Source organism: Manis javanica, chromosome 15 (genome assembly GCF_040802235.1).
Source record: "Manis javanica isolate MJ-LG chromosome 15, MJ_LKY, whole genome shotgun sequence".
NCBI lineage: Eukaryota > Metazoa > Chordata > Mammalia > Pholidota > Manidae > Manis > Manis javanica.
The window spans coordinates 51,608,051-51,620,988 of record NC_133170.1 but is presented as its reverse complement, the minus strand read 5'-3'; the positions used below and the strand labels follow the sequence as shown (position 1 = coordinate 51,620,988).

The window sequence follows — 12,938 nt, the reverse complement described above, 5'->3', positions numbered from 1 at the left end:
CTCTTACAGCTTCTGCATGGATCTTCTGAAAAGCATGAATTGGTCAGTTCTAGCACATGGTAAAGAACTGTTATCAAAAGGAAGAAAAGCTGAACAGCTAAAGAGAAGTCTATTTATAATATACCTTACAGAAACACTAGCATGACTACGTAAAGATACATTTTATAATTATGTTTTCCAAAGCATTCTACCTAAAAGCAGATAAATAGGCAATGGCAAGAACAGGGCAATGGTTGGACAAATTGTTATATATCCATAAGATGGTAAAGAATGAGGCAAATCTATTTGTGATGACTTGGAAAGATACCCATGATATAACTAAATCAACAGAAGCCTAGCAGTGGGGTTTCTTTTCCTTCATTCTGTTTGGCACATACTGGAACTTTTTGATCTAACGAGTTATATTTCTTCTACCAAAGAATATTTTCTTCTATTGTATTTTAGCTCTGTCTTCTCTTCTCTTCTTTCTCATTAGAATCATGTTGGATGCTTAGACATCCACTTACTTTAACATTACTTACTGGTTTTCTGTCTGACTGTATAGTATGGACAGTTTCCTTGATTTTATCCTTAAGGACACCAACGTGGTCTTCTGTCCCATTTGATTTGTTATTTAGCCCATCCATTGATTTTTTTTAAATGTCAGCAATCTATTTTTTTTGATTTTCCAAAACTCTTGCCTGTTTTATTGAAGAAAGCTCTTTATTTACCCTCAGAACACTAATGTGAATTTTTTTCCGCTCTTTGAATTACAGTTGACCCTTGAACATGGATTTGAACTGCAATTCCACCTATACACAGATTTTCTTCAATAAATATATTGGAAAAAATTTTGGAAATTTGGAACAATATGAAAAACATTGTTTTTTCTGTAGCTTACTTTATTGTAAGAATACAGCATATAATACATATGACAAAAAATATGTGTTAATCGACGGTTTATGATATCAGTAAGTCTTCTAGTCAACAGCAGGCTGTTACTAGTTAAGTTTTGGGGAGTCAAAAGTTATATGCATATTTTCAAGCCCCCAGCTTGTTCAAGAGTCAATTATATTTCTTTTTAATTTAGGTGAGTTGTTCCATTCATCTTGTTCTCTCATGGTTTCCTCTTGGTTTTCATCAAATATCTGCCAAACCTTGTTTGTCCATTCATATTTTTGAATACAGAGAGAGACCATGGATTTACTTTAAAGCTATGCAAGTTTTCTTACACAAGCATCCCTCTTTTGAAAGGAAAGGCTGAGTACAGTTTCTAGGTAAGTGTGTGGGGCATAGGAGTATGTCAGTAGGCATGCGCCTGACATATACTTGGACATGGGGCATGCAAACACCATGGCAAAAATTATGGCCACAATTACCAGAGGGATGGAATAGTTTGCTCTGTTTCCTTCCTGGGCATCTGCCTTTTTTGTTTTCCTTGCCGGGTCTGTTGTAGAGATCAGGATTTCTTGCATACACAGCCCTGCTTCATGTAACGACTCCTATATTCTGTCCTGATATATTCTAAGACAAATAACTTTCTCTAGGAAAGCCCTTTAGCCTTAGCAGCTCAAGGGCAAAAGGCCTTTCCTATAAGCTGCTCTGATTATAAGGGCTGCAAGAAGTGGCCGAATGTCCAGGCTCTTAGAAATGCCATTCCATGCAATGAACCATTCTGACGATAGCTCTGCGGCCCACTCTAGCTCTCTTTGTTGACACCATGCTTGAAGTTGCTCTGGACTGTGGTCTCTACTGAGCTTTCTCCATTAGTCTAATCACATCTGTTTTCTATCTTCCACATATTCTTCAAAACTTCTGGCTACTGACCATACCTTTACTTGTTCTCCTTAAAGTTGCATCCTTTTTAAAAATATTCTTTTCTACAATTTTAATGGATGGGAGAAGACATAGATGCATATCATCAGTCTATGATTTTGAGCCAGAAGCCTCAGATATCAATTAAAGCCTAAGATTGACATATATTAAAATGATTGATTGTGTTGGGTGATGGCTAATGTGAGAGAAACATTTTGATTTTAGAGGAAAGGAGGCTGAAATATCTTTTCAGGGTGGGGAGTGGGGTTTGAGTGTCACTATCAGGATGGTGAGTGTCCACAATCCATGACTTTGTAAGCTCCCATTTATAATCTATCCCACAGAAACACTAGCATGCCTACTTAAAGATACACAGTATAATTATGTTTCCCAAAGGATTCTATGTACAAGCAAATAAATAGGTGATGGCATGAATAGGGCAATGGTTGGACAAATTACTACATATCCATAAAATGGCAAAGAATGACACGACTCTATTTGTGATGATTTGGAAAGATACTCTTCATATGTGACTACAAAAGCAAACTGTACAAGAGTATGTTTTTAATGATCCAAATTTAAAAAATAAAATCAGTATATTAATGATGTGCCTTGCTACTCTCTTAACATATCATAAAATGTTTCTAACATATTTCTTCTCTGTTCCTACTTTTTTTAATTTGTAATCTCTGCATAAACCAGACATAGTTAATGGCTATTGTCAATTAAAATCAAGCAGCAATAATGCATGAAATGCAAGATTTCCTTGAAAAAGAAAGTGTGAATAGAATATACTAACAAAAAAGTATTTTAAGTCATAGGTAAAATATTTTGGTTATTATAGAACATATTATTTCCTATAATTTTCATATGCGCACCTCCCCATGTTTAGGTATGCAAATTTAATAGCTAGTGTTGAATACTTCATGCCACAATATGAATTTATCTTCATTAAGGCAAAAATATTTTTCACCAAATAATTTCTATATGACAACTTGTTGATTTCACCTAGAATTTCTAATTGCACATCATGTATCCAGAGGTACTAAGTAATGCTCTCTCTCCTTGCCTTCCTATTTCTTCACAATCTTTTTCCTTTACTTGGATATTTTAGAGTAAAGAATAGCATAACCAGGACTGGCACGTATTAGGTGAACAGCAAAACTTTTCACAGAAACAATAAAGTTTAGACTTGTTTGTAATTTCAAAAGTGACATTTGAATACATTCGTAACATCTAGAGTCACTTAAATAAGTTTTATTAATGAGTCAATCAAAGGCAAGCTTTATTTCTGTTAAAGTGTTTTTGATTTGTAGACTTTATTTTTTTTTCTCTCTTAGAATTTCCACTTCTCTGCTTACATTAATCATCTGTTCTTGTATGTTGTCTACTTTTTCCATTAGAGCCCTTGGCATATTAATCAGAGTTATGATTCACAGTTGGATAATTCCAACATCCCTGACATATCTGAGTCTTATTTGGATGCTTGCTCTGTCTCTTCAAACTATGTTTTTTGCCTTATCGTATGCCTTGTAATTTTTGGTTCAGAGATGGACATGATGTACTGGGAAAAAGGAACTGTAATAAATGGGATGTGGTGGGGAGACATGGGATGGGGAAGCATTCTACAGTCCTGTGAGTAGATCTCTGTCCCTCACTGAGCCTGTACCCCAGACCATGACCTTTACACATGCTTCTCCATCCCCACCTCACTTCTCTTAGTGAGAGAGGAAGGCAAGAAGGAGCTTCCCTTCCGCCAGGCAGGGTAGGCTTTGGGAAAACACCGTTCAGCTAGGCGCTGGTGAAACAGTTTTCTTGAGGGCAGGCCTTGTGAAGAAGCACAGAGTGCTCTGGCGAAATTCCAATGGTTACTTGTTCTCTCCCCCATGCTGGAAGCCCATGGGGACTTTTCCCATCACGTGGAAGAGCCCGTGGGAAAGCCAGGTAGGGCTCCTGGAGGTAAAACACAACAGCATGGCAGCTGCCCTAAGACCAGGCCCCCAGGGTGTCTGTGACTCTCAAGCTCTGCTACACAGAGCTTCTGTCAGTGAGTCACTGCTCAGTGAGGTTTTGCTGCTCTGGCATGGTTCACAGGTTTCTGCTCCAGTGTTCCTGCTCTGGTAAACTGTGATCCTCTGTATTCATCTGTCTCTCCAAAGCTGGGAGCAGTGGTTTGCCCTGGTCCTCAGATCCCCGACAGATGTAAAAAGAGTTGTTGATTTATGGTTTGTGCAGCCATTTTCTTGTTGTGTGGAAAAGGGAGATGACTTCCAAGCTCCTTACATGTCAGACTCAGAAAAGGGGAACTTTATAACCCTTAATGCTAGAATCTTAAATGAAAGTGTCTATGATTTGGAAGTATCTATCTCTATTATGTATTTTAAGTATGACGAACGGAGAAAATCTTAAGCAAATTTATCCAATAAATTAGCAGCAGATCATATAAAAAGTTAGAGTCTCTATCAGATTAACACATCTTCTAATAGGGCACTCATCTCCAATGGGATGCCCGGAAACTTTTCCTGGTCATTAGAAACTGGTGGTAACAAAGCCTTTAACTCTATATGGCTGTGGAGCTAAGAGGTAGAAAAGGGATCCTACTAATTGTTTGCCTCTAATAAGAGTAAATTACTAATAAGATTAACACCTGATTTCTAAAGTAGATAAAGAAGCTATTGAGAATGAAGGGCAGCTTTCAAATCATCCAGAATTAAACAAACATATACACATATATCCCAGAAGAAGAATACCAAAAATGGCTAACAAATGCAAAAGATGCTCACCTTTACTATTAACAAAGGAAATGCAAATAAATCCTATTAGGATAGCATGTGTAAGGTCATGGTCCTGGGGTACAGGCTCAGTGAGGGACAGAGACCTACTCACAGGACCACAGAATGCTCCCCAACCCCACATCTCCTCACCACACCCCAAAGGCCTATTTATTGCAATTCCTTTTTCCCAGTATATCATGTCTGTCTTTGAAACAAAAATTACAAGGCATACAATAAGGCAAAAAACATAGTTTGAAGAGACAGAGCAAGTGATGGTAAGAAGGCTGCTCCTATGTTTCTCATAAACCTGTTTACACTGCTGATATAAGATAAATAGGTATAACCATTCTGGAAAGCAATACTGCAGGATTTACAGTATGTAAATTTGCTATAACCAGGCAGTCCAACACTGAATATGTAACTCCAAAGACGTTCTGACACAGTAGAGTATGGCTTGTGGAAGCTGGGACTGGAGCACTAAGTCTGCCACTGAGTAGATCAATCAATCCATCTGGTGGCAGCATGCCTGGAATATTATGCAGCTGTTAGAAGCAAACCAACTGGACCCCATGGATCAATATCAAAGTTAGTTTCAGGTAAATTAAGAAAGCAAATGAGAATCATAATATAAAAAACACAAAACAAGATGATACATTTTATGTGTGTCTTTAAGGATGGACACACTGGTGTTGATACCTATGTGGCATGGAGGGGGTGGAAAGCATTAAGAGGTGTCAAGGAGTAAAGGTAGAAAATGAACAAAAAGCAAGGGCGAGGCCTTACATGAGCAAACACACACACACACACACACACACACACACACACACCTTTTCCAGAAGACACTACATTTCACCCAACTTTTCAGCTTCCCCTAGACCTCCCAACTCAAAGCAGATAAGCACCCTGCCCCTAATTCTTTGTCTTTTACCTCTTAGTTTTTCCATCATGCCCCATGTCTACCTAGCAGGTTCTCAACCAATTGTGAATTGGTTCACTATTGAGCGATTAGGTTTGTTTTTAAAGCCAGGATTTTAGTAATCCTCAGTGTCCATATCCTCATTTCACCAATTGGGGCTGTTGTGTGATTTCACCAGTGACACTTAAATACACTCGAAGTGATTTGGGGCACCAAGAGAAAATTTTATGATCCTTGGTACTAAATGCTAACTTGAATGTGTCTGTAATTTGGAAGTATGCATCCCTATTATTAAATATATATGAGAAAAGGATAGGAGAAAGTCTTGTTTATACAAATAAATCCAGTAAATTAGGGACAGGCCATTAATGAGAAGTTAGGATGTCTGACTCTCAGACTAGCTCCTCTGCTAAGAGGGTGAAGCCCATCTGAATAGGATGACCAAGAGCTGCTCATAGCTCAGAACCCATTTCAGGCAGGCGGGAACAGACCACTAACCTCCCAAGCCCCAGGTCCATGAGCTTTTCTCCTTCCTCACTGGGTATATTTGCACTGATTCCAACAGATCAGGTGTTTCCCACAATGGTCTCTTTCTTGTAAGTAAAGGCACATAGCGCTTTCATGCTGGCAGGTAATTTTCAAAAGGAGATACTGCAAACTCACCCGAAAAAATACAGTCAAGGGTACAAAAAATGAGGGACCTTGTGTATGTGCGGCGATGGGGCAGGGAGGAGGAAAGAGGGTTCCACATTTCCAGATTTCTCACATGAAATCCAAAAAGGCAGGAGAACTTCCCTTGCAAATACTTTTCCACAACTGAATAAAGGCTTCCGTGTTGAAAATCCAACATGATATGGTCCTATTTCCCTGAACCAAAACCCCAACCTCCTTCATTTATTAATCACATTTTGCCATCACTGTACCACTAAAAAATTTAATTAGTTCTCACTGACAAAAGACTTAAAGGAGAGAAAGAAGAGGCTCATGAATGGCCTCCCCAAAAATGTAAAATAGTTCCCGAAGAGTGAATTAAAATGCTCATTTTAGTTTCACCAAGGTCTACATCTCCTGAGGCACTTTCTCTGATCTTTTATTTAGAGGAAAAAAAGACCCAGCTGTCCACCAGTACTTCCTGCTTCAGGCATTTAGCCCCAAAGTATGAGAAAACAGGAAAGTATTTCTAAAGAAAAAGCCCAAATACAAGGGATGAGGAAAAAATTAGAATTGATGGGAGTTTTGCAGGAGGTTGAAAATGGTGTCATTTAGAGCAGCTCTGGCTATAGATTACACGGGTCTACCTCTGATCTCTCATAAAGGATTGGAATTTGTATTGATGAAAAGGCTTCCAGCTGTAAGAAAACAAAAGTAGCAACAATAAACAACACTGATCTCTTTTCTCACAGAAGCACTATTCACGGACAAAGGAATTGAAGTGGAAAAATAACTTCAGATTTCAATCTACTCTACAGAGCGATTCACACAAACATACACAGAAATGGGCTTAAATGATACTCACCTCAGCCAAGTACGATGAGCCCTGGGTAATGGCACATCTCCCAGGTTGAAGAGTGACGTCCTACACTTAGCAATAACCCAGAGGGGTCACGGGAGGAGCAGCTAATCTAACAAGTCCACTTAACCACCTCTGCCAAAAGAGATTCTGAACATACTTAAAGGTCTCCAAGTAAGACAGTAAAGTCACTCCCAGAAACACATTTCAAAGCTTAATAGCCTACACTAGCAGGAAGTGATTTCATGTAGGTGACTTAAATCTCCCACCCTAGAGATTCAGCCTGCTGCTCCTCTTTTTGATATCAGAGGATAACTGCTGATCCTGCTTCAGTGACAAGCTCTTCCCTTTCCAGAAATGCATTATCAAATTGCTCTCCAGATGAGCTGCTGTTCCAGTGGACCTTTGCTTCTAGGTCCCCCACAACACACCAAACACTTTGGTGGCCCCTCAGGAAACCCTCCATGTCATGAAAATAAGTCACGTTTAGGGAAAGCAAAGAGATCCTTCATTTTGCCTGGAAGGAGGCTAGAAGAAGCCCATTGCTGGGCCTCTGAGAAATCCAGGTGCAGGAGACACAGAGCAACTCTGGAAAGGACACTGGAAAAGCCAGTGATTACTCACTAAGCATTTATCCTAAGGACATTTCCTAAAGTTAACATTTACTTAGTAAAGGGTACTGACATTTATCTACAAGGACGTTCACTGCAGCCCTGTTTATAATACGGAAAAACTAGAAGCAACCTAAAAGTCCAGCATTTAGGGAGTAATTGTTTAAAATGATAGGTACATTGTGTGGAATATTATTCATCCATGAAAAGTAATGCTGTTCGATGGATATTAACCCAGAAATATTTTTATGATATGGTACATGGCTACAATACCGCAGATACATAGTGTTCTAATTTGTGTTGAGTTGTGTAGGCATTTGTGTGTGTGTCTAAAAATACTGGTCTAGAAAAATACATATCAAGATCCTCCCAAGGTTATTGTCAGGTAATAGGATTATGAGACTTGCTATTCTATTTTTTACCTATGAATATTTTCTGACTTTTCTCACAATAAGCATATATTGCTTTTGGAGTGGAAAAAAATCTAGTAGTTATTTTATCTTTGGAAACCTCACTTAGTGAAGATAATTTGCAACTTTGTACAGAACTAAGTAAGTAGGAAGTTGTAATAGTCTAGACAACAAAGAAATTAGGGTCTAGGCACAGGGACATTCCAAAATGCAGCACATGCCTGAGACACAGCAAAGGAAAAGTTTAATTAGGGTTGTGAATCCATGTTTTCTCTTCTGTCCTGCGTGACTTCCCTAAAGCAGCTGTCACCCGCCTCCTTGAGAATGCTCCTCCCTCTCCTTCTTACCCTCTATCCATCCCTGCATTTTTCGGCACCCACCACTCTACATGTTGCCCTAGGCTGAGCTCCCATTACTCAGTACCTGTACCTTCCCCAAGCTCTCATCTGGCCTGGAGAATTAAATCTCCAAGCTCCAGGAGTCTGACAGCTCCATTCACCTCCACAGGTCTCAAACCAACCTCCTTGCCCCTCCTGACCAGCTGCTCCTTTCCTGGGGTGCCTTCTCTCCATCCAGTGGCTTTATGCACCCAAATTGGGCCTCTCAGGTGTACGTCTAACTCTTCCTTCTGTTATTCTTCAAGCAACTGAGGACAAGCTGAGTCATGTCTACTGCCTGAACACCTCTGCGATCTGCTGTCTACTCTTTTCTTTCTCCGGCCTCAGCCACTCCCAATCCATCTCTAACATGCTTCTGAGATACTTCTTCCCCCAGCTCAGAACATAAGTTTATTACCTCATTCCAGTGCCCACCCAACTTGCAAGATAAAGTCCAAACTGCTTTCCACTACACACAGGGCCCTTTTTTCTTTTTTTATAATCTAGTTCCGACCTACCTTTCTGGTCTTAACACTCCCCAGCACTACCACCACCACCACGCCCCACCACACACACACTCTCTCTCTCTCTCTCTCTCTCTCTCTCTCTAAACCCGCCGAGTTTTACCAAGTCCCCAAAATGAAATGCAGGCCATATGCTCATGTCACTGCAGCCTATGCCTACTGCCCAGACACTCTGCTCTCTCTTCTACCCAGCACCTGTTCTTTAGCACTCCTCAAACACTTTTTTCCCTAGTATTTAAGGCCCACTTCCCACTCCAGTCACTTTTTCTACCAGGCTGTCACAACATCATGCACATTCCTATTTTCTACGACTTATACCCCCCATTCCGTGCTGCCCTCTCACCAAGTGAAACTCTGAACAGAGTCCCTGCCCAAGTTCTCTGTTGAAGCCCTGAAAACTTAACAGCCATTTCCCCCATCTCTCCTGCAACGAGGGATGCCCACGTGATACAGCCTGGCCACTGAGACATCAGTGCAAAACTGCTGTGGAATCACTGCATAATTTTTTGATTTCTTGATACTAGAAGAAAGTGCAGCTGATCCTCCCTCTTCCTCTCACCTGGCACTCAGACATGATCTCTGGAGCTGCAGAAGCTGTCTTGCCAACATGAGGGAAAAGCCAAGAGAATTATAGAGATGGCAGCCCTGACATCGTGGAGCGCCTGGACAATACCAGCAGCCGCCAGTCTGCACACTCATTAGTTGAGAAAGATCAACCCCAGTTTTTTTAACTGTTTTTCACACTGTCTGTTGTGTACTTCATTCCTCACTGATATTTGTATGAGCAAATTAATGTAGCAACAACTATTGGGGACCTACCAGTCTCCTGACACTGCTGAATACTTGTGTATGTGTTGCTTTAATCTTTAGGCATCATCGTTTCTATTTGCAGAACTGAAGACTGATGTACTGAAAAATTAAGTAATTTCCAAAACATCACACACAGCTATGAAGTTTCTGACACAGGATTCCAACTGAGAGCTGTGCAGTTTGAAAGCTTGCTCTTTGCTCCACTTTTGAAGACCGATGCAATGAGGCTAGACCAAGGGAAGAGCTGTCGAAGACAACATGGGCTTGTGAGCCCAGTAAATGAGAAAACCCGTATCAGCTGAATCCATTTTCCAGTCGACCAATGGGCTGGTAGTGTGGGACAGAGTAGAAGCCTCGCTAACATTGGTAATAGATGGATTCCTTCCAAGTTGCCTTCACAAGGACCATCAATCCTGCCTCTCTTTGTCACAGGAGACTGGATTGTCCTCTCTCAAAATGGTTACTGCTCAGTGCTCCACTTTCTTCAAGATGCTTGCGGATTCATTCACAAAGGAGACCCATGTTCAGAGAAAGGCTGGGGAAAAGGTTGTTCAAAGCATCTGTCAGTGTGCAAAGCACCGCATGAAAGAAGATGCCATTGGTCAGAAGTGTGGATCCCATGCTTGGAATCAGGAATGCTTTTAAAACAAGTAGGAAAAACCCTCCATAATGTGAGTTAAGGGTCAGGAAACGTGTGATATAACTGAGGCTAGAGATGTGAGATCAAAATAAAAAATACTATGCTGCTCTTAGTCTGATGGACACCATACCATGGAAGAAAGGGGAAGAGCTGCATGTACATAGTTCTACCACTAACTGAGTCTTGGTCTCTGAAACTCAATTAGCTTAATGGTCCTATTAGGGGGACACACTTACTTAGAAGGTTTTGTGGGGACTTAGGTCATACCTGGCCCCTGTATGTGCTAAACAAGTGACATTGCAGAAGACAATGACAATTAGAAAAGCAGTGATGACAATGACTCAGAAGCCCCTCAACTGGATGATAACCATGTTAGCATTGGGGTCAAAATGGCTCGATATGCAAGTCAGAGTATCAGTAGACCCAGTGCCATGACTAAGTTCAGGAACAGTTTTTAAACAAGACTGATTATTTCCTGTGGAAGCACTGGCATCTTGAGGACCTCACATTATTCTACAATAATCCCGAAAAAGAAGGGTGAGCACTTGTTTATATGTCCAAAGTGTGACACCTTCCCCACCCCATTTATCAATACTTAAAAATATTTATAATATACTCGGCCACCAACTTTGAAATTATGTGATTCTTGTGGAAAATTTTACGATGGGATTAGGTTCACATCATATTAAATTTTACTCAAAGTGAAGTAATACTGACTTTTGTCACAAAACTTCACAAAGGCATAATTTCAGTTCTCATAAAATGTGACTGTTGCCAGGCAGAACAAGTTCTGGCATCTGAATCTCAAAGAGATGGTCGCTTCTCTGCCAAGATCGCCCTCTTCCTCCTAGAGAACTTACTGTATCTGGGAAGCAGCTGGCCCTTGAGGGGTCACAACGGCCAGCCTCCTTCAACTAGTCAGAGTCCAAGGGTGTGACAGGTTCTCTCTGACAGAACATAAGTGGTGTCGCCATTTCCACGCTCTTATCCCTTCCTCAGACTGGATGCAAGTAATAATTTGACCTCCAGGGATGGTAGACCATGACATGGAGGAGGGTGGATCCCTGACTCACTGCATGAAGAAAAACCACCACCGACCAGAAAACATACATGTAGGACTGACATGAGTGAGAAATAAGGTCTTATTATGTTTGACACATCATACATCTTTAGTTCTTTTCTCTTTTTAAGGGCAATTCAGCCTCTTGTAACAAACACAAATTCCATGGAGGAGAGTTACATGAAAGATTTGAGTCACTAAGACCAGTCAGGATACTTAAGGAAAAGAGGAAAAGAAAATCTAGATACAAGTAATCACAACCTTTAGGACAATTTTTAAAAATTGACCAGTATCATGTTTGCTTTGGCAGCACATATACAAAAATTGGAATGATATAGACAAGATTAGCATGGCCCCTGCACAAGGATGACATGCAAATTCATGAAGCGTTTCATATTTTTGACTCTGTGGCATCTTACTACACTGATGGACAGTGACTTTAATGGGGTATGGGGGTACTTGATGATATGAGTGAATGTAGTAACCACAAATTGTTCATGTGAAACCTTCATAAGAGTGTATATCAATGATACCTTAAAAAATAATAATAAATAAATAAAATTTTAAAAAGAAGAGAGAAGAAAGAATAAAGTTGTTTCTAGAACATGTAAAAAAGAAAAAAAGAATTGACCAGTATCGACTATCATGTCCAGCTAGTGTATCTGACAGGTGCTATTAATAGTAAGAAAAAAAAAAACTGAGCCTATCAGATATATGCCAAGTTTCATATCTCTATTTTTGTGAAAAAGTCTCAGTCAGTTATGGCCTCCATAAGTTTACAAAGGACCTTTGCTGAAGTTTCTATCTCTATGCAAATGAAAATAAGAACAGGTAGTAATCTGAAGAATCTTTTCAAGTAAATGGTTAGAGGAACCCACCTCCCAGATTCTCACCTCTTGGTACTCACATCCCTGCATTGTCTGCTGCCACACTGAACTAGGCTGACATGTGTGAACAACTGGGCACTGCAAACATGACAGAGTGTGACTTCCCAGGCTAGATAATCAAGACACTGAAGCTTCCACCACCCTCCCTCTTAGATCACTTGCTCTGGAACCAGCTGACATGCTGTAAAGATACTCAAGCAGCCTTATGGAGGGATTCACATGGCAAGGAATTCAGGCCTCCTACCGTCAACCAGCACCACCCTGGCAGTCACAGGGCTGGGATGTATCAGAGGCTGATCATGCAGCCTCGGTCAAGCCTTCAGATTACTGCAGCCCTCGCTGACATCTGGGTGCCGTGACTTCATGACCATCCCTCATCTAGAACCACCCAGACTAAATTGTCTGAATTCCTGACCTACAAAAACTGTGTGAAATAATAAACGTTTATTGTTTTTTAAGCAGCTATGTTTGGGGGTAATTTGTTATGCAGCAGTTAGTGTTATACAACTAATTCACTAGCTTGCTTTTTATATATATGGACAGAGAGAGAAAGAATGGGAGGGGAGGCAGGAAAAGGGCAGGAGGGAAGGAGAGAACCTAAGGCTGTCTATGTTTAATCTTTTTA

At 40.4% G+C, this 12,938-nt stretch overlaps 1 protein-coding gene and 1 non-coding gene across 3 annotated transcripts in view; one reads left to right on the top strand and one right to left on the bottom strand.

Moving 5' to 3' along the window:
* Nucleotides 1-12,938, bottom strand: part of RBMS3 (RNA binding motif single stranded interacting protein 3) — a 1,487,986-nt gene that overhangs the window by 1,260,454 nt on the left and 214,594 nt on the right. The gene's annotated exons all lie outside the window — the stretch shown is intronic.
* LOC118970588 (U6 spliceosomal RNA) lies at nt 11,725-11,827 on the top strand. The gene has a single exon (XR_005058644.1). It is a non-coding gene; the product is annotated as a U6 spliceosomal RNA (small nuclear RNA).